Genomic DNA, 24,176 nt, shown 5'->3' with positions numbered 1-24,176 from the left:
GAAAAAATTACTCGTAATTTGGGAATATAAAATAAACGTTAAGTCGCATTCTTTCAAGCACAGTCCGCTTTTGTGAATTTGCGCAAATAGGTCCGTTATTGCAAAAAAACTTTTTCAAGGAGTTTTTAAATTGTAAAGACATACCAAGATTATGCTCAACACCATAAAATTACATTTAAAAAAATTAAATTTTAAAAAATAAACAGCAATTTTAGCTACTAAATCAGCGATGCAACATACAAATATTTGGTATTTAGCCTATACTGCTGAAAGCAGAATATTAACTTCGGGCGAATAAAGGAAGAAGATTTAGTTCGTTTACATCTGTCTTTCTCCCCTCCCCCCTTTCTGGGAAGGGTTGATTGATTAATAAAACAATAATGAAGATAAACAAATTTGTGAAGGGTCCGATAAAAGACAAATTATTTTGTGAAGGGTCCGTTTTTAAGTTAAAATATTTTGTGAAGGGTCCGTTTTTAAGTTAAAATATTTTGTGAAGGATCCGTTTTTATGAAAAGATATTTTGTGAAGGGTCCGTTAACAGACCCACATTTATTCTAAACAGACCCCTGAATATGCGATGAAATTTGGCAAATGTGGTAATTGTATCATGTTACTTAAGAGCATGGCATAAAAATCATTTATTTGGTACAATTTAGTTTTCTGATTTGTATTTTCTACTAAATAATGGTAATATAAGAACTATAATTTTGAAAACCAGAATTTCGGGTTAACCGTTATCATATGAACGGAAAAATTACCAAATAAATGGTTTAAATACCATACATTTTGATTTTATACACCAAAATTACTTCTTTTTTTTACCAACGTAGTTGTTATCATACAGCTCCGTACTTTTACAAAAATTCTTTTTTCTTCTATTCTGAAGTCAGAAAGTGAGTTTATTTATAATGAGCTACTATATTCTATTCCCTTCTAATTCTCACCCTCCCAGAATTACATTTTCTATTGAAGAGTATGAGACATTTATCACTAATCAGTTTATCAGTTTGTTTGTTTTTTCGATTTTCAGGGAAATGTAATTCTTGGAAATTTAAAATCAAAAACACGGAAATTAATATCAGATATCTCAACAATCTTTCTATTATAATACTTTGAGACTTTATATAGTTCAGATTGTTGTTTTTTTTCCCGCTTCATTGAAAAAATAATATAGTCGTTATACATTAGCTGTATTATAATCATACGTCTAATGTCACTCTCGTTTTCTGTTCTAACACTAAAAAATAGATTAGGCGACCTGTTAGTGATCTTTCTACTGTGATAATTACTGTGATCTTATTCATCTATCTGGTTGGGTAAATCGACATCAATACCTATTTGCTTTTTTTTTCTCAGTATCATTCATCGCTTTTTTCCCTTACAAGTTTCATTTGTTTGAAAAACTGACTGATTTTTATTAAAATGCTCAAGCTCCTAAGAGAGCCATCTAGGTATTTTTACGGACAAAAACATTTTTAAGAAAATTATGGGAGTAATCCAATATGATATGAACTAAGATTAAGTAAAGGCGAAGTAAAAATGTTGCTGTTCTTGTCAGTCATTAAGGCAGAGGGAGTGTGATTTTTCCTGTTTACCATTAGCGCCATCTATGGCCAAGAATTTAACTTCTGCCACATCCATACGTCACACCCGCTTATAGGGCGGACCCATTCTACACAGCCATTCATTCACTGATCGTAATTTTGACCTGAACCAGAGAACGATCAATCTCCAATACAGTATCCTCAGAGGTATTGATTTTTTTTATATGGGAACATGGAGCACTTTGTGACCCAACAGATTTTACAAGCACCAGTCACCATTTACTACACTGGGAGTCTTTAGCCAGCGGGGATCGAATTGCCAAAAAAAATCACCTGTAGTATATTCATATTGAAAATTTGACTGGTTTCGATGCCACAAAATGTCTCTTTATTAGCAGTATTTAGCAGCACCGAAGATAAACGCACATTTTACCTTCAATACAGTGAGTAGGGATGATAAAAACATGGTTTACTATGTTTTACTAAGAAATCACAAGATTTTTCACCACAAGCATAATCATGTTTTTATCATTCTTGCCATTTGGTGATTTAAACGTTGTTTTTACCAAATCATAAGACAGTTCTTTTTTTTTTTTTGTCCTAACAGTCCAATCAGTAATTTGTTTTAACAATCATGTTTTTAAGCATTTAGAAATTTGATTAAGACAAAATATCTAACAAAGCGATCAGATGTTTGTAAGACTTTAAATTAAATTCTTTTTCGGGAGTAAAAAAAGAAAACTCTTGAAAACAATCTGAAATCTCATTACAATTATCGTTTAGATTACTTTTCAGATTGTTGACAGTTATGGTTTAAGTCATAGTTCCGTAAGTTATTCATACAGCACACTAATAAAAATGAGATAATGATTAAGATTATGATCTAAATATAATACATGCAACATGTAAAGGCAGAGTGACCTCTTTTCACTACGCCTGTTTCTAACAATACTTAACATTGTGAAACAAACGTCACATTCATTTATTTTAGATAAATTATTTGTGTTTTTTTCCTTATAAATATATATTATAAGTACAGAAAATGTATTGTTCATTTAATTAAAAAAAATTGAATTGGATATTTTATTCGACATAAAAATATCGTGTCAATTGATTTAATATGGCTTCATTGTTCGTTTTATATTTCGAGTATTTCAATGAGGGTGAAATTTCAGCTGGTTGTTATCAATCCGATTATCTCAAAAAAATACCAAAAACTAATGAAATGAAAACGGAAGTAGATTAAAATTCTCAGTTTTCTGCTTTCTTTTTACGAAATCAATTACATTATTCTCTCAATTTTTAAAACGTTTAAAGTTCATCAGAAGGGTGAGGAGAATTGAGAAAGACTATGGTTCATCAGTTACCATTTACTACAAGAGGAGTCTCTCCACTTTATTCTCTCCAAGTTTCAAAACTTTAAAGTTCATCAGTAGGTAAGGCTAATTGAGAAAAATTATGGAAACAATAATGTTTTCACAAGTATAGCAAGCAATGTGGTGCAGTCTGAGAACTAAATTAATTGACGACCATTTAATATTTCAGTTGGAATAGTATGACATGAAATAGAAGGTATTGTTTTATGTTTGTTTTCTGTCTGCAGTGTCATAAGTTGACAAATTTTTTAATTTGTTTCATATTTTAGTTATGAAGAGCCCTCTGGTTTTCTAACCAGAACACAGGAAACCATCCTCTTAGTTTCCTTAAATAAATGTTTTAAATTGGTTCATTTTCGGGACACCTGATAATTTTTGTTCCTTAATTCAAAACAGAAAATATATCCTACGTGAGCTAAATAAATATTTTAGCGTTTCTTAAATTCGTAATTCAGGCTACATTTTAGTAGAATTTATATTTTAAGAATGCCCTAAAGCTCATAAATGCACCTGTATTATATATGAATTGTAAAAGTTCATCGTACTTCACTTCATTTCCCGTTACTTCAATTTAAATTTTAATAAATACGTATTTCATTGCCACATAACTTGAACTAATTTAAATTGTTTCAGAGACTGTAAAGATAAAGTCACGCTTACGTCTCAATTGAAACCTTATTATTTATTTAGATTATTGTGTTACGAAATTTAATTATAGCCAAGGAACTAATTTTAAATCTGTAAATTAATTTATCAGTAGTAGAGAAAACCTCGCAATAAAAATTTTAAATTAAACAATCCTCGAATTAAAGAATTAGAAAATTTCATTCTATTGGAAACGAAATTATAAATTCCAATTTTCATAGAGCGATCTTTTTCCTTTTAAGCCACCGTATAAAAATTATATTTAGAATTTATGTAATCACAAGTGATAAAATTATTTTAAATATGAAAATCAATTAGACCAAGTGCTGAAAACTTCATCTCAAATTCAATATCCTTTTGGCAAAGATCTTCCAGTCTTCTCCCTAAGCTATAAATGTTAATTTTACCGAGTTCAACTTTCACATTTTCTCACAATTTTATCGTCGTCACCTATTTGATTTCGATCGAAATGGCTCAAAGATTGAGAGAACAATTTTTACCACCCCCACTCTTTCCAACCTGGTAATCTTTCAATCCTTATTCCCTGTGTGGTTTGAATTAATAATGAATCCACGTCGGGTCTTACGTTTAATGGACTCATAACGATGAATAATGGACGGAAGACTTAAGCACTCGCAAAGAGTTTCAGCAGTTAACGCCTCGCGCACCGTTAGCTTTGAGCTCTAACTGACTATTTTCTTCTTCATTGAGAAAACGTTGCGCCATTAAACTGTGCCGCAATTGAAATGGTTCATCATGCAGAAATGCATTTTTTTTTACAGAATTTTAGGATTGATGAGGTTAAAACTTCTACAAAAGAGCGTTTCTCGTCAACAGAAATTTGCACTGCAAAAACAATTTCGCATATCTTTATAATAAATTCATTGGGGTTTGAATATTATTTTTCATGGAGTAAAACTGCATTGAGTTAATTTCCTATTATTTCCATTAAAGTAGAAGGGATCAGAGTATCAATTCTGTTAGTAGACATAAATTTTTTTTGTAAAGAATAAAACGGGGAATCGAGAAGTGAGAATAAAAATTGAGAATGAGTTGCTGATAGGTATGTATTCTTATTATGTTTTAAATTATTAAGATTTGCGAATTAGCATATCATAGATGTGAATCTAAACACAGCACGTTAAATATTAATTCGCTAAATATTTCATTAACAATAGAGAGTAAAAATTTTATCATTACTACAAAAATTGTTTTTCACTAAATACAATAAAACTTTATATGTTCAATATATTCGAATGAACTCAAAATTAAAATTATTACTATTACTGAAATGATGACCTTTAATATTAATTTTTTTTAAAAATATGTCAAAATGAAAGAAGAAGTATACATATCGGGTGACGCAAATTTACATTAATTCAAAATTAAATAACGTAAAATCTTATTTAATTGTTGAACCTTATTTACGCAAATTTAAAATTACATAAAGTGTTAAAAATTTCGTAATCATATTATCTTTTCACTGTGCTGAACTCTTGAATTATTCATTTCAAATATCAAGGTATCAAACAAAATAAATATACTTTTGAAAACATTATTAAGCAAACTGTAATTATATTGACAGTTTGCTTAATTTCAATTTTCTACTTCAATTAATGTATTGGATTCATTTTAATTTCTGAAAAGAAAGCTGATTACTTGAAGTAAACAAAAATATATTCGTGTAGTAAGTATTTTATTACGATTATTTATTTTAATGCTTTATTAGAATTAAGAAGGAAAAAAAAGAAACATTGAAAAGTAATCGTTGCATTTGTTGAATATTATCACTAGTTTCCTGAGTTTGTATATTTTTAATTTTCCCAAAATGTAAGAGGAAAGAAAAATACTTTTTAAAAACAGTTTCCCCCGAATTTTGAAACTTGAGTAAGAAAAACTTTTATTTCACAGATTGTAACGAAGTTCAACCTATTTGATGATAAGATGGGGTAGCTTTTTTTTAAATTGCTTCCAATAATTTTTTTTCTTTTTTTAAAATAATTATGTGTTTAAAATAGTTGGAAACCGATAAATTCTAGATTTCAAAAATATTTTACATGATTTTTTTATGATAAAATTATCTCTTGCGTGTTTTTGTTCAGTTTTTTTATAATTTGCATTGTTGCTTTTCTTAAAAGAAATTAATTGCTCATAATATAGCATATAATTAATAATTCATTTTAGAAAAAAATTCTGAAAAATAATTTTAAAGACCTTGAAAACCTAATGATTATCTTAAAATACAATCCTTAAAATAATTTTACTCTTTTTCGTTTCATAGTAAAATTGTACCCTTTTTGCTAGTTAGATTTAATTATAGTTTATTTTAATTAAATGAAACATGACTTGTTACACAATGTCTTTTGAAAATGTATTTACAAAAAAAAAAATTTTTCCTGCGAAATTCCGTGTTTAATTCTAAGCTATACAAGCCCTAATTATAAACTCATTAATTCAATTTCTTATCGTTGTGGATTTCTAATTATATTTTTTAGTAAAAATTTACAAGCAAAAACATGCTTCTAGATTATCTTGTTAATTAGAATAAAATACTCCATAAAAGGATTAAATTATTCTTTTCATTTAAATCCTTTGTATTGTAAGAAATATGTGATAATTTTTTTAAATGTTTTGAACGAACAGCACTTAAAAATTAATTTAAAAACATTTTATTTTCTGGAATCTAGGATTTATTTTTTTTTATCTCTGAACCTTATTAAAATTTAATATTTCTTTAAATTATAATTGCATAAAGAACTTCATTACAGATACTGGAAATTTGCAAAGATTAATTTGATAATGGTTATTATTTTAAAAAAAATATTATTGGATCATAAAATATTTTAAATGTTTAAATTTAAAATGTTCATATATTTAAAAGAATTACAATACATATACAAAGCCAGTTCGAGTTTTTATCTTGAATTTTATTTAATGTTTTGCTATGAAGTATTTTAAATGTAGTTTGATAAATTGCCAAACCGGTAGTTTTACCTCAATTTTCGCAATTTTTCAAAATATTTAATTCATAAAGCGTCATTAAACTGAAATATCTTGACTTTACTGTCTGTATATTTTTCCCCTAATAAAATATTTCAAAATTAAAAAATTAAAAGATATCAAACATTAACAGATATCTTAAATATGCAAATTTAAACTTTTGAATTACTTCAGGTTTAAGCTTATAGATGGCTTTTCTGTTGATTAATTAAATTAATGAGCAAAAAAATTTTTTTTTGAGTTACAGAGTAAACGAGTGTTTTGATCTGTTTAAACCATTGCATAAAATTTCCCATAGTAATAAAAAAAATTCCCTTCCGCTGCAAAATCTGTTTATAAGAAAATGTAATATATTTATAATTTTGCTCATTAAGAAAAAAACTTTTTCCCATCTCAGACATTCTAATGAGGAACAAAATTTTATTCTAAATATAGCATCATAAATTAGGTTACTATTTAAGTGCTCATTATGAATAAATTTATGTAAAATAAGCTCAGTTTTTCCTCGTTTCAAAACTTTAAAATAACTTTAATTAACTCAAGTAAAGACATTTTAAAACAATAATTTTAATAATTATAATTATATTTTTTTCACTCACTTAAACGTTAATATATATATTTTTTTCCTTTTAAGAAGCTAGAAAATAATATAAATTCGTATCATCATTAAAAAATAAACCGTTAAATATCGATATTTTTGGTGATATATCTCAATATCAAAAGGTCAGCTGCCCTAAAACTTTCTACGATTCAAGTAATTTAGCATTATTTATGGATTTTCTCATTAACTAAGTCATGTTCTCACTGCTTCATAAAGCTTATTTTTTGTATCAAACACGCTTTTTTCGAGTTATTTTTGTATTGAATGATTAAAGAAAGCATCTACTATGAAATTTCGTCAAATTAAATTTAAAATATTTTTCTCTTAAATTTCTTATGTTTTATTAGAGTTATTAAAAATGTAAATGTAAGCATGGTATCCATCGTCGTTGAACTAACAGAGTGAATTATTACAGAATATAATCGTAATAATCAGGTAAGTTGTAAGTTGCTGTGTCTCCCCACACAACACCTGTACACCTTTTCCTCACACTTTTTTGTGTTAATTGAACGAATTTAAAAAATACATATTTAACAAGGGTGCATAAAGTGTGAGGTAGATACCCTACACCTGGGAATATCATAGACATTCCTTGGGGTAACAAATATTTTTTCATATTTATTTAAATTCTTTTTCCTTTTGCTTTCGTTGAAAAAGGTTAATAAAAAGTATACATTTATAGAAAAAGTTCATAAAGTGTGTTAAGATACTATACACCTTGGGATACTATAGACGTTCCTTGGGATAACAAATGATTTCCCATAGTTGTTTAGATTCTTTTTATTTATTTACTTATTGCTTTCTTTGAATAAAGATAAAAATAAATACATTTATAGCAAGGGTTCTTAAAGTTTGTTAGGGTAAAATATACATTGGACATTTTTGGTGGTAACAAATATTTTCCCATATTTATTCATGATTTCTTTCAATAAAAAAAACTACATATATACAACTAAAGTAAGGACTTTTAAGGTGATTTAGGGCACCATAGAATGTTACTAGAGTTGCCTCTTCAGTCACGTTACGTTTCTTTAACACCAATCAGTTGGTAATTCAAAATCAAATAGTTTATAGGTAAAATTGATGGAATTTTAAATAAATGTATGATATGAATTCCATGTTTTAGTGAGAGAGTTATGAAGGGTTTCCTACCTTTCACTACTTCCTAACAGTGTAAAGCTAGGTCTTCAGCAGACACTGTTCGGAAGAGCAAATATAGTTCGAAAATAAATATTGAGAAAGAAATGAGAAATGTAAGTTTACTAGGTTAAAAAAGCTATGTTATGTGTTATGAACAGCTAGCTCATCCATCTTATTGAAGGAATTAGCAAAATCTTTGTCTGTGGATGGTAATTTCTCTTAATATTTTCTCTTATATTATTAACACTTATTATGTACTATCCAAATGATGATAAGGCATACTTATCGCTTCGTAAAAAACATGAATTAGCACGATCAGAAGTGCTGAAATGGACAGACAATAGTTTTCACTCCATAAATAAAATTCTTCCTCTATGTCTAAACATAAAATGACTGTGGAAAAGTTACGAGACAAACACGTTTAAAGTCGTTTAGCACGTAGGGAAAGAGAGGAAGATAATGCTCGAACAATATTATAAAAGAAGGAACATAAGAAACAGGTGTGAAGGGGTTGGAGAGAAACCCTAGGGTGCAAAATGTAAGAAATTAATATCCAAACATTGTGAAAGGTTGACATATAACAAAGATCATTAATCAGATTATTAGAATTTTTTAGAAATATGGAATGATTCCCAGAAATCAAGATCAAAAGATGAAGAAGTGTTGAATGTTTTTAGCAGAGGAAATCTCAAATCTGTGGTGGGTGTTGGTAGGTGGTTTCTTTTTATTATTTAGAATATAAGCACTGGAGTCAGTTTTAAATGTATTATTTATGTTTATATTCTTTTTACTAACCTGCATAGTTTCTGTTTCATAATCTTACATAAATGAAACATATATTATACTCACATGATTAAGATTAACAGCAGACAAATATTATGCAACAGGGATGTTGCGAGAGAATTTTAAATCTTGCCAGGGTGTGGGAATCTGAATCTCTGAATTATAGTCTCTTAATTTAAAATGATTCTGAATCTAATTCCCAATTAAAATGTCATAAAATAAGAGAGAGTCACGCTCTTACTATTGTAACAACTCGCAGTGACGGGGAAGAATTCCTTATTATTTTTAAGACTTCAAAATTCATTAAAAAATATATATAATGAATTCCAACACAAAATAGAGGTTAGATATATTCAATTTGTGACCCAAGCAATTTTTCCAAAAAAAAATCTATTACAATAGTCTGTGAATCTGTAACACAAGTCAAAATTATTTTTGTGAAAAGAATAATCTTGTCTAGAGTAATAGATTCTTAATAAGATCTTAACTAGCAACACACTTTTTAATAATATTTAATAATATGTTTTATTATTTAATAATATGTTTTATACAATGACTTTATATTAATGTATAATTAATCCTTACCTTATGTATAAAATATCTTGTTGGTGAATAGAGCGCATGTCCTCATCTGAAAAGGAAATTATTTTGTTATCAGGTAAAATTTTCTAATCAGACAAATTGCTACAAACAAACTATTATATTCATTTTTATTTGTAGATACGTGCTATTAAAAATAACTTGAAACTGTTAAAAATATCTGATAGGTAAAAATATCCTTTTTACACATTTTCAACAAAAAAAAGGAATATTTTAGAGCAAGATTTTAATCATTGCATCATAATATGCAAAATACACACGGTGTTAGGTGAAACATTCAGTTTCAATTGCATTATATTACTCTTAAAAAATATTTGTTAACTACAAAAAAATGTTTCGTTTATGTTATTGAGTAAAATTGCCTATGTTTCTGAATAAAAGTATCGTTTTAGCACATTGCCAAGAGAAGGAAAAAAAGGAACATTTTAAAGCAAAGTTATAATGGATAGAATATATTATGAAAAATACATATTGTTTTATGTGAATTGTTTTTATCAGTGTCTCAGAGAAATAGATATTACAAGCAGAAAACATCGAGATATTCAATACATATGGGAAAACATTGAACTCAAAATTTAGAAATGAATAACCAGTAAGATAACCCGAGTTTGTAGAATGATTATCACTTCTAAAGGAAGTTATATTGATCGACTGTAGCTATAAGACAAAACTTTATTGTGTTCTTTAAAATATGTGATGAAGTAAGTTTCTTGTATCTCCCAAAATGAAAAAGTTAGATTTCGATAAAATTCTCTAAAGTAATTTCTTTTGCTAACGTAATTATTAAAAATCTTAGCTTCTGATTCCGGCAGAAATGTTGCATCTACGATAATTACAACCCGAGTAATAGGTGTTAGAAAAAAAAACATTAATTATGCAAGACACATACAAGATTTTACTTATTTGCATTTACTGAAGTATCAAGTTTTTGCATTTACACCATAACAAAAAATGATTTTGTCGCTTACTCTTGGAATTTTATATGCACCTTTCTTGTAAAATTCTTTTAAACTAGATTAAAATCTTTTTAATATGTGTGTGTCATTTTTCAGCTGTTTTTGTTTTACATGAAGAGCAATTTTTTCAAAATATTGTTATAATGCTTGTAAACTGCTATGGCATTGTTGCTTTAATTTAATACTTAGTTACTCGTTTAAGCACAGTAATTTAAAGTATAATACTGAAAATGTTTAACAACTTCATTTTGAAACATTTTAGAACGTAAATGGTGGTGTTATAAAATAGGTATTTTTACCTTGCTTTTATCCAAAATTTTAAAAATTGTATAACCAAAATTGCATCAAAAATAATTTTTTTATGCTACCACACATCAAATATTTGTTCTTCAATTATTAGGTGCTTTTAAAAATAAGTTATCAAAGAGGATACTTTAAATAAAAAAATATGCAAGTATTTCCACAGAGAAAAAAATTCCGATACGATACTGAAGGATAATCATATAGTGAATAAAAAAACATAATTCATAAAACATAAAAAATATATATATACATAAAATATTTCGGCCATTCAGTAGGTAATTTTTTCGTTCATATAGTAACGGTTTACCGGAAATTCGGGTTTTCAAAATTATAGTTCTTATTACCATTCATTTAGTAACAAAATGCAAAACTAAAATGTACATTTAATCGAAAGAGTGGTTTTTGTGCCGCGTTTTAAGGTATCACGTTAATTTTACCAAATTTTATCACGCATACCAAATTTTATCGTAAAATCATATTTTAGAATAGATTTTACCAAACATCTTTTCCAAAACTCTTTGGTAAAAATTACCGAGCTTTTTTGTGTTCCCATAGAGCCAGAAACACGGAATATTTATTAGAAAAACTTTTAAGAAAATGGGAGTATTGAATTTAGTGAGTAATATTCAGGCAATGTACCGAGGTTCAGGTTTTGAGATTTGACAACTACCTACAATAGTAAAGAAAGTTGAATTATTTAAAGAATTTGAATTATTTAAAGAATTATTTTTTTAGCATGAGAAAAATAAAAGGAAACACACTTAATTTTCATTCCAATTGTTGTTGTTTTTCAAATTTCGTTACAACTTATACTATTGTATCTGAATCAATAATAAGTACTTGATATAGTGAATCGCACAATTTATCTTTTATTTTCTTCATAAATTTTTTCATATCAGAAAAATATTCTCCCACTTAGAACGACATTTTAGAGCCTCACTCTAAAAATTTACAATCTACATTATTTATTACAAATATTTACGAAGAAACCTTTCAGATTAAAGTCCACATTTATTTTCATAACTGCCAAACGGCTGTCGCTGTAATTTTAAAAGTGGTGTCTATGCATAGTATAGTTTCTACGCTTTACAAGATGAAATTGCTTAAAGCTCACCCTGGTGGAAATCTGCTGAGATGGCATTCGTGTCTCAAAAATTACATGCGTCTCAAAATATTGAATATTGTCTCAAGAAGAAGATAGAGAAGAAAGAATTGATTTCAAATCTGAAGAGAAACAGTAATTTAGTACAAAAAGAGCTTGAAATTCAGAACGCTTAAAATACATAATTGTATATTTGTGATTTCCTTCGTGATCACATGGCGAAGTAATCTTAGAAAGAAGGACAAAACAAGTAATTTTTTCTAGACACTTATTTTCGTCACGTTTTGTGGATTGGGCATAGATATCTTTCGTCTTATTTTCATTCCGCATGTCGTTTTGAAGCGTAAGCTTACCTTAAGCTTCGAAATAAAAGGCATCGAATGATAACCATCACACTGTAATCAAAATCCCTGAAAATTTACGGTTTTAAACTGGCAGCTGGGTTGGTTGTTCCAACCCGTAAAATTTACGGTGTAAATCCGTAACATCAATTATTTTTTACCATACAAGAACAAGCTTTTTCCGAAAAAAATATTAAGAAAATCCATAGCAATTTTTTACCGTAACAAAACAAATTCTTTCAACAAAAAAAATTACAAATAAAATAAATCTATTGTCTCACTACACTTTTACCATGTAAAAACAAGTTTTTTCTATGAAAGTTACGAAGTAAATCTGTACTCGCAGCAGTTCTGAATATTTCCCTTCAACCGAATTTGTATCCGCCAGTCATCTCTAGGATTCGAACCTGGGTCTCTTCAATGGAGAGCACAAGCTCTGTCCCCAGAGCTACTGCGGATGAAGTGTGTTAATATGAAGAAATAGTGATAGTGAGAATTTCTTTTAATACAAACCATTAAGTAATTGCTAAAAATTTAAAGCAAGCATACAAAATAATCGGAAAATGATTTAAAAAAGGTAAAGTTATATTACGGAACGTAATACTGCATGGGAAAAACTGAAATTTTATTTGAGGATTTTAATCCGCTAGTAATTAGGGTGAAAAACGGAGAAAATAGTCTTGTCTTCAAAACGGCTTTAAATCGTAAAATATACGAAGAATTTCAAAAAAAGAAAACACGTATTTCTTCAGCTCGGTTCTTGTGTTCTTACTGTAAGATCACTTTGCCACGTCCCAATGTAGATAATTGTAAATAAACAAATTCATGTTTTATACTTTCTTTCTTATATTACGCCTACAAAAGGTTTTGCTTTTTGATAATAAATCGCTGGACCTCTACAACTTCGTAGATTACTGAACTCCCTTTATTTTGTTCTATTTTTGAGATAGAAACACTGACTCTGCAGTTTCCATCAGTGTGTCCCGTAAAGGATCTTTTCCTGTAGCGTATATCCACTTTACTATACTTAGGCACCATTTTTATTACGATATTCACAGCTAAAATAGTAGATGCGGATTATAGTGAGCATCCTGGACTAATTCAATTGTAAACAATTAAATATAAGTATTATGCATCATTAAACATGCAAGTAAAGGATAAACTTTCAAATAAATAATTTGAATTAGAATGCTGCATATTTTAAAAATAATATGATTCTATACCTCATTAAGTAACAAGTTACATAAGATTTCTCCTTTAGAAACATGAAATTCTATTTTCTGAAAGTATCGTTCTTAAAGTTTTAAATTTAGTGAGTGCTTTCAAGTATTCTATTCGTAAAATATTCGTCTCGTAGAATAATATTGGGATAATGATATACCCTGAAGAGACATTCTAAGAACCATTAGACAGTTACTTCAATAATTGACTGAAAGAAAGTTATATAATCGAGTGCTATATGAAGCTGACTAATGATTTGAAATAGCGTGTCATTGACTTTAAGACATCCAAGCACTTGATTTTATGTCTTAAGGATAGAATGACACCGAAATGAAAATTTAGTGCAGTACTTCGACTATATTTTAAGGGTAGAATTATATTTAGCAACAAATTTATAATCCATATTGCTTATATTTGTTTTTTTTGTCAATTTGATATTTATTCCTGATATGTTTCTGAACTTTATTCAATTCTGTTCTGAATTTTTCCTTCTTTTGTTTCTTTGGTGCATCCATTTTTTGAAAGTTTATTTTAAAATATAAAGAAAAATAATGACAATTTAAAATAATAATAAAACCATACTTTTATTTACATCAAGCTAGTGCGAAAATAGTTTCTTCAAGCCCCGACACCATTTCTGATGATTCTTTCGCAAAATGGATCTCCTAAATCTTAATAGATCCCACCTCATTTTTTTACTATCATCCATTGGATTTTGAGAGCACCCCTTGCCTATGTTTATTCCTTTTTGATAACTTTATGGTCATGAATTTTATTTGGAGGCAGATAGTTATTTTGACACTATTTCTGTTTTAGTATGCTTCTTATTGTGATTTATTCTTGTTAAAGCATGAGAAATCCACTAAACTAACATTTATTAGTGCCCTCTAATGCATCTTATCGTCATTCTAAATTTGTTGCTATTATCCAGCATGTATCGCTAATCTAGAATTATAGCTCTTAGCTACTAATATCATTCATTTACTCTAGTTCGAAAGCATTATTTTTCATTTTCCCCCTGGAAAAATAACAATGTTCAGAACAGTTTTGCTCCATCATTTTTTCTATTTTATTTATTGTCCGTTCTAAGTCCCGCTGTGGACTGATCGTTAAGACACGGTTCCCAGCAGATCACAGAAGTTTGTGGGGTGACCACTTGGATCAGTCTGTATAGGAACCGAGGGTGTGCGGTATTGGTTCTCGTTAAACTGCTCTCGACTTCGCGAACTTAAAAACCTCGACTTCGAGTGAAGGTCGTTGGGCTACCGAAACGGGGGTGCCACCCCCTGCAGAGGATCAAAATTGTAAATGGCATGTCTTCGGATCATCCTCAGGGATGTTTCCCAGACCGTCACCAATAGCCCATTGTGCTGCTCTAGTGCGACGTTAATGAACTACATCAACAAATCTCCGTTCTAAAGTAAAACAAATACTCCTCTTAAATAAAATATCGTCAATTACAATAAGGTTTAGAAGAGCCGCGATGGCTCAGGGGATAGAGCATTCGCCTTCCAATGCGACGAACCAGGTTCGAATCCTAGTAGATACGAATTCCGCATTCTGCTTGCATCGACCACAGTGCTGACGTGAAATATCCTCAGTGGTAGACGGATCATGGGTTAGAGTCTCCCTACCGTCAGGCTAACTGTGGGAGGTTCTCGTGGTCTTCCTATCCACGAAACGTAAATGTGGGTTAGTTCCATCAAAAAGTCTTCCACGAAGGCGAATTTCTCCCAATACTCGATCCAGGAGTTCCCTTGTCTTCTGGATTGGGTTCAAAATTACAACTCTACGGAGTTGAACATTAGTAGTCGCAAGCCCATAAAATTGGGTCTGCTGTTCAACGACGGTTATAAAATAAAATAAAATAAAGTTTAGAAAATTTATAAAATGTTGAATACAAAGATCATTTTAAGACATTGATGTTTGAAAGAAGGGTATTCCATACCACTCACGATATATTGTGAAGTGTTTATTTTGCTCTATTCATCAGGATGAAGACTTCTTTTGAAATAGAATTAGTAAAAGAGTACGTACTTAATGGTCTGAAATGCAAGTCACATAATGTTCCCCCTCTTGAAATTTTAATATTTATATATTTTGTATAGATAATTTGTAGACTGAAAAACAATTATTGCATTCTTATTATTATTTTGCATTCTTATTCTTTATACTACTTCTGTAATTTGATATCCTTTCGTTTAGAGAGTTTCAAGGGTTAAGAAAATTAACTATAAATAAGTAATTTATTGACTAACTTTGCAAACTTCGGTGATGCACTATAGCATAAGAATTTAGAGGGGTGTGAACGTGAACAAGGCATGCATGCTGCTACGATATTATCGCTTGGAGAGCGTTTCGATTTAAGATAGGATATCAACCAATGTGTTATTGTAATACTTAAGATAAATATTTCAGACATTTGAAATTCTTCCGGTCCTTCCTTGTCTTTTTCGTACATATTTTAAACAAACTAGAATTCATCTTTTTGTCATCGTTAGATTTTATTTTTAAACTGCAGACGGACGCCTGGAAAACTGTTCAATTAAAAAATATTTTAAAACTTTGTTAGTACTTGTTTGTTTTAGGCGGTAAATAAGTTCAATTTTCCTTAAATCCTTTCTCAAGTCGATTAAATTTTATTGATTGTACTATAAAAAAATGCTTCAGAGTCTTAACACTAAAAATGGTAGCAACTACTTAGCATCAAAGAAGTGCTTCACTACTCCAAGAACAAATGATAATTCTTGGTGAAGTGAAACACCCAAAATGTTCATTTACATTACATGGTATAAAGTTGTTGCCCTTATGCGTTTTATTCAGCAACACTAAAATTTACAATTGCAGTGAGATATGATACACATAATAATCAGTAAAGTGCTAAATTGTATTTATTAAATTACATTTAAAATATATTATTATAAACTTATAATGAAATTAATAATAAATTCCAAAAATAAATAATTCATTCATTTTTTCATGTTTGTTAATTCACTAGGAGCTCTGAATTTTTTTTTTTTTTATACAGCATTGTTGTTTTGCTAACTTTTATATTTGTTTCTTAAATAGCTAGTTTTAATTATAATAAATTTATTATTTTTGTTTCGATTGTAATTTCTCATATGTCAAAACATATCTTATTTTTCTTATTTAGAAAATACAAAAAATATTATTATTAAAAATGTTATTCAATTTTTTAAGTTAGGAATTGTTTATTAGAAGCTATAAAACTCTGCTCGAAATGTCCCAAACTTCTCCCCAACTTGTTAAATGCTAGTGATAAAAAATACGAATGCAAGCTATACATATAATAATACGAATCATACTATAAATATACGAATCGATCGTTGTTGTAAATATTTATTCCATTTTTAATTTTTTTTAAATATATTTATTTAAGGGTAGTCAACGTTTGTCTTAAATTTACCACTGTAAGGAAAATGGTAAATTTCAGGAGCCTTCTGAAAAAGCATTTTATGACATCGAGAAAATATGTTTTTCCACCTACTTTTATTGCAAAATATATGAATAAGTAGCTAACATAGGTAAAAAAAAGTATTAGAAAAAGAAAACAGAGAAAAATAAAGAAAGAATGAGTTTTTTGAAAAAAAAAAAGATCTTCAAAGTGCTAAATATACTCAAACCATTGCTGGGCTTCTCTAGAATTTACTGAAATAATTTAAAGAATATATGAAATTGTGGTCTTTTTCGTTACAGATCATATCTGCAAAATGTAGAAATACATAGTTAAATTGCCTTAATTTTATGTAACACCAATAATGAAAAAATAGTCAGTACATATAATCATATTTAGAAAAACATTCTTACAAAAAAAGTATAAGTCTTCAAATAAAGCTTTTCAAATAATAAATTACGAAAAATATTTTTATTACAATTATTTTTTCGATTCATCATAAAGATGCTTTTGTACAATTTATTTTCACTTAACTTTACGAACCACGAAACATCTGCCAAATAGCGTTAATTCATATCGTCGATTCTACTGAAGATTTAGAATCCATTTCAGATTCTACTCTAAAGTAGAGAAAAGAAAAAGTTTAATACCTGTCCTTTTCATTAGTGAAAGATTAATATTGGAAAAATGGGAGTGCAGTCTTTTTAAAAGGAAAAATTGGATCCCGCAGGCTTTCACGAATTTAATGAGAATGTTGAGTACTAACTCCATAGGATGAATCAGTAGATAGATTCGAAAGAAGATACGTCACTTCTCCTGAATAATTATCGAAAAGAACTCTTTTACTTTGCGAGGATAACTCGGTTAATTGCTCTCAACCGGTATGAAAAATCTAATTATTGGAAACGTTGAGAATTCCAATCAATTACAGTTTTATGCTATCATACATGAACTATTAAATTATTCGGAAATTAAAATATTTTTAATTTATTGCGCATTGAGAAAGATGTTACATGATGAAAGATGTTTTTAATACACACAAAAAAAATTTGTCTTGTAAAGCTTTGGTTTAGTTGAAATATAATGCGATAAGTTAGTGGTTAAAGAGAAATTTTAGAAATGTATACTAAAATAGTACACATATTTAAAACTTGGAGCTCTTTTTAAGCTATTCATAAACTACAGGATACATTATAACCATTAATGTATATTTTTAGAATGCTTGTCGAAAATAAAATGAAAATAAAGCCAAATAGATTATAGAGATATAGCCAATAGAGATATTACCAAATATCTCACGCTGAAAGAGATTTTTTTGAAAAGTATGCTGAAAGTGGAACATTTATTTAATATTTGGGATGTTAATACCATTATCATTAATACCATTACCATTTATTTATGTATATCGTTAGATTGATAGCTAAAAAATAAGTTAAAATAATGCTTATTAAAATAATATCATGAAAATTACTTACAAAAGAGAGAAAATTGGGATCGCTTTGTTGCAATCACCAGTACTCCATTGCTCAAATGTTTTTTCCTGTATAGACTTTCATTAACACTACAACATTTCAACTCATGAGTTGCAAAAACTGCATCAATTGATATTTATCCTCTTATAGTCTAATAGGCTGGAATAGTTTTCGACTCCAGCTAACATACATTTCTGAAGTCAAAAAATTCTTTTCTTCTTTCAATATCCATAAAGATTAAAATCGCCACCAAGACAATATTTATGAATAATTATCAATAAATCTTTGAATTAATATTATGTATAAACATTAATAAAGCATGCAAAATAAAAATAAAAACTCAATCTGTAAAACAATCAACTTCAAGAAGTTCTAAAATTATCGTTTGCTTTTTTTTTTATTTAATGCTTATTTTAGCCTGATTTCTTAGATTCTTACAGCTCTTTATTTGTGGTTATGAAGTTGAAGTTCATCTAGTCTAGTCGATAAAGTTTATCTAGTCAAAAAATGAACAGACATGAAAACATTTTCCAATAACTCACATTTTCCTAATGGGAAAACTACACTGGAGCTGAATATTTTAACACCAGGGAAATTTTGATAAAATAATCTTAATTGGTACATTTATTTAATACTAGGGATGTTATTGAGAAATTAGGAAAAAGGTACAAAATGATTTCATGTATGTTTTTGGAATCTTTAATAAAAATTGATGTAAAATGTAAAAGTAATAACAATTAGGTTAAAACGATATGGAATATTATCAGCGTCGGAAGAAAAATTCTGAACAAGTATAAAGTAAAACATTAAATCAATGCTACAAAAATTTTGACAAAAAGGTCATTACCATTAATGTGTGCTTTCAGTTTAATTGTTCAAAATTAAAATTAATCCTTTGTCTTAGAGTAAGTTCGGATTTGGGGTTGTAGTAGATAAGCTAGAGTATCATTTATTTATTTATTTATTTTGAATTATCGTAAAGTTATAAATAATTCATGACATGTCATTTTAATGTTTATATTTAATGTAAAGTTATTGTCGTTTATAAATGTATATTTTTTTGAAAAAAAAATTTCTAAATAAATTAATATAATTATTAAAAGTTGATGCTGAAAAATTACTCAAAATCATAGAGTAAGTACGAAGTTCTGCGTTATAGTGAGTAATATTGTGCATAACTCATTTAATTTTTTTTATTTTCTACTTTAAAGTAAAACAATAATAATACTTTTATTGCAATAATAACTTTGAACAATTTAAGCAAATTCATCATTTTTTTAATGTACAATCCGTCATCAAGTTCCCAGTGATTATCCTACATCTAATATTTGTTTTAATCTAATAGTTAATTTTTCTATGAATATTCTTGAATGATTATAAAGGTAATTGTTTTACTTTTGCAATATTATCTTGGTCATTTTCATTTCAAGTTTATTACCTCTTAACGAGCGATAACAACAAAGAGAGGTGTGAAAATTACACCTTACTGAAAGAAAAATTCAAAGTAAACGAAGTGATTAGCCATTGATGGCAGTAAATTTATTCATAAAAATAAGAATTTTGCAATAATGGCGGAGATAAAATATCCTCGACTCGGAATTCCCGTTCCGAAGATCGTATTTTTATATGACAATTATAACTCATAAATAATAATGAACATCCATTTCGCATTCCGTACATCCATTCTCTCTAATATAATGTCTATATATTTTATATGTTGCGCCAAATAACTAATGATTTGCTTTTAAAATATTTTCTATCACGAGAAAAATTAAAAGAATAAAAAAATTGATTGAAGTTTGGATTAAAAGGTTTATCAACAGTTTTATCGCTAACCAGTAATCTAACTACTAGCTAGTTAGAAAAAAAAACAAATGGTTTCTTTGTCAATAAAGTAATTTTTTTTAAATTGGATGTTAGTGAAATAATTCTGACTGCAACATGCAAGTAATTCCATTTAATATTATTGCATAAAAAATTTTCTTTTTTTATTTTAGAATATATTTCCTTGCTATTTGCGCATACATCGTCATTTTTAGTTCGATTAGTCATCATTTTTAGTTGTCATTTTTGGTAGGATATTTTAACATCTTAATAACGCTTTTCAATGATTGAAAAAAATTAAATAAAAAACGTAAATATATAGAATCGTTCTGCTTAAGAAAACTGACATTTCTTCTTGGTAAGTTCTAAGATTAATTACAAAGTTTTTCGGGAGATGGAGCTGCAAACCAAAAGAACAAAATGAGAGCAAAACTCATAGGCGTTGGTAAGTTTTTTAGACAGAATGGTCTGTCTGACATGAAGCAGAAAACATTGCTTTATAGTTTTTCAATTCAAGAGTGGCATCTGTTGACTAACCTTGTAACTAGTTTTGTGAGAAAATTGAATTCTGTTTCTTATGCAGAGCGCAGTAACTATTTATTTCTATTTCCCTTCACTTTTTTATTTTCTATTATCAGTGATAAATAATCTGATGGTTTTATATTAATTTTATATGAAATTAATACAGTGAAATATGCAAGAGGGCCTAACCAAATATTTAAACAAACGATTTTGGAACAATTAACCAAGCCACGATTCCACTATGAAAATTTGAAAATTTAGAATGACAGTATAAACATTATTTGTGATAGAATGTCCTTGATGATGTTCATGTAGTGAGAAAACATTCTCCAAACTTTCAATTTTTTTTCTTGTTCTTTTTAAATTATCTATAAAGGTATTAAAAATGAATTTGAACCCTCAAAAAAATACACATACATACATATTTCTTTTCTCTTCACTCCAATTTGGAGCATAGGGCTTCTATCATAGCTTTTATTTGTGGCCTCTTTCATTTTGCCTCCTTCAAAAAGAAAAAAATACAAAAAAAATTTTATTTTTAAAGATCCCGGTTCAGGGTATTGCTGTTATATAGTAATAAATGTTTTCAATAAATATTCATTTTAAAAAAAAAGTTAATCCACTCATATAATTTGAGAATATGATGGCAGTTTGAAAGAATGACTTTTGACAGAAAGGTATATAATGTTTCTCAAATCAAGATAACGTGTGTTAACATACAAAACTTATTTTAAAAATTAAAGAATAATTTATTTGCATAAATGTAAGAATTAATATGTCATACAAGCTTAAGAATACATTATTTGTATCAATTTAAGAAGAAATCATTCGCATAAATTTAAGAATACATTCTTTATAAGAGTTTAAAAGTACATTCTTTGCTTATAAGTATAGATACTTTTTTGTAAGATTTATTCTTTGTTTAAATTTAAAAGTATATTTTTGCAATAAACTAAAAATACATTCTTTGTATAAATTAAGCAATACATTTTTCGTATAAATTAAAAGAGTTTTGTAATAATTTAAAAAAAACATTTTTTTCTTCGTATAAACATAAAAACACATTCTTTGTTTAAATCTTGCACTTGTAGGTTACATAAGAAAGAATTTTTAACACGAAAAACAATAGCTCTAGATTAAGATAATAAAAAAGAAAGATAAGAAATTAAAATTACAAAAAAAAATTAAAACAGAAATAGAATAATAAAGATTACGATTATTTGTTACTGATTTATTACTTTACTTATATAAACCAGAATACGGTAAATAACTCAAGTAATGTTGATTAACTCAATAACTCATTGTTTTTCAACATAAACTTGAAATTTCACTGAAAATAATCTAAAAAGAACTTACGGATTATTTTTAAAAATAAAAGTGTCTAGTAACTTTTGTTTATATTGCGATATTAATTAAAAATAAAACAATTCCGGAATAAAGTTATCTACCAAAAACAGAGAGACTGTTGATCAATATTGCAGCCATCTGTTGCTACGGCAACTTCGTTAAAGCAAACAAGCGAAGCTGAATTAAAAAAAAAATGTCTAACCTTTTTGAGTCAGATAGTATGCAGCCTGTTATTCGAAGCTCATTATTTTTTATAGATATGAGAAAAATGATGAAAGCTATTTTCTGCTAAATGCGTGGATAAAGTCGAGCAGATAATAAATTGTGAAGGATTTTAAAATAACTTCAACTTTTTCCTTCGTTAAAAGTAATGGTATAGTGAAGTTTATTGAAAATGAGCTTAAAATATTCAATATCAAAGATATATGTTTTGACGTAGATAAATTAAACCTTCACCTGGAACTAATAAATTTAAATAATGGTTAAATATAGCTTATATTTTTTAGTAATGGTTAGAACGTACTAAATTTAACTCATTCTAAATCTAATTAGCTTCAGTTATAATATTTGAATTTATATTTCTATATCTAAGTAAGGAAACAATATTTTATTCGAGAAAAATAAAATGTTGATTCAAATTATCAAATGTATTTTAAAATATCAAAACTTATATTTTAATTTACTTTGAATAAAACAGCTATATTTGAAAGCTAGAAAAAAATGTGAAGCGATTGAAAAGATACGTAAAAGATTGTATTTTAAGTAAATGTTTTAATAAAACTTTAGTTATAATTAGCAGAAATTGATACAAATTATAAATATGTATTTTGCAAGAAGTATATTGCGAATCGTAAAGGCGAATATTTTAAAGATTTAAAAAAATCAATTTAACATATTTTTTTTCTTCATTTTGATATAACTGTATACAAGGTGTTCCGTCATACCACCCTTAATATATAGGTTTTGTATCTTTTAAAAAAATGAAGTCAAAAAGATATTTCGAATTCTCAAACTTATGTTTAAGCAAAGAATTAACAAAAATGCTATTGAAATTTGTCAAACCATTAGTGAGGCGAGAAGAAAAGCATGAAAAACTGATTAATATCTAGAAGTTTCTAATAATCATTTTTAAATACTTTCTGTTTTCTTCTGCAATTAAGTAGGTTTTGATGATTTTAATATCTCCTTGATCAGTAGTGATATGTTAGATTTCTGTCTAGTTTTTTTCCACGTTTAAATTTTTATTTGTGATTCTTAATGTGTATACTTTTTCCTTGGTAAAGGCTTATAAAAATATATACTTTTTTCGGAAAAGACCAATAAAAAAGATATATAAACCTTAATTTCTTTTTTGATTCAACAATTTCAACTAAAAATGAATATTAAATTACAAACAAAAAGAGAATGTTAGTCGTGCTACTACGCTATTTACACATAATTAAAAAGTACCCTGGTCGAGTGGAATGGAAAAATATAATAGACTTAACACTAAAAGACGGTAAAGGTCAAGATTTAGGTCATTTAACAGCTTTACAGTGAAATCTCCAAATACCAAAATATATAATTGTTTTCAACAAAAAAACTTGAAAGTTTCCTTAAAGCTTTTAATGAACAAAATTTTCAATTTTGTAATCATTTTTACAAATATTTCTGTTGCAATGTACTTTCCGCCATACTTTCTGTTGCTAAGTATCTGCAATTATTTGCGTGGCGTGTAATCAATTAGGTTTTTTAGGACGATTTGTGAAAAATATTGTTATATTCTCCCTTTGGTTTCATTCAATTTTAGGGTTAAAATAGAAAAGAAAAAAATTTCATTTTTATAAATATTCTACCTAGTTTATATTGTATATTAAGTTACATTCAAATGGGTTCATTTTAGTTGTGAGCAAAGAGAGTTGGTTCATAAATCGAACCATATCACATCACGTAGCAATCTTCAGCGGTTGACGAGTGTTAGAAAGCAAGGGGTGAGTCCCAC

General features: G+C 27.8%; 1 protein-coding gene across 2 annotated transcripts in view; it reads right to left on the bottom strand.

Annotated features, from left to right (window-relative positions):
• LOC107448419 (uncharacterized) overlaps positions 1-24,176 on the bottom strand; it is a 198,494-nt gene that overhangs the window by 47,931 nt on the left and 126,387 nt on the right. The window contains exon 2 of one of the 2 annotated variants that reach the window (XM_071181383.1): positions 9,678-9,723. The exons of the other annotated variant lie outside the window; for it this stretch is intronic. The gene's annotated coding sequence lies outside the window, so the exon portion shown is untranslated. The remainder of the gene's footprint in view (positions 1-9,677; positions 9,724-24,176) is intronic. 2 annotated transcript variants of the gene reach the window in all.

Source organism: Parasteatoda tepidariorum, chromosome 1 (assembly GCF_043381705.1).
Source record: "Parasteatoda tepidariorum isolate YZ-2023 chromosome 1, CAS_Ptep_4.0, whole genome shotgun sequence".
Lineage (NCBI taxonomy): Eukaryota > Metazoa > Arthropoda > Arachnida > Araneae > Theridiidae > Parasteatoda > Parasteatoda tepidariorum.
The sequence above is the reverse complement of the archived record's forward strand: the minus strand, read 5'-3'. Positions and strand labels throughout refer to the sequence as shown.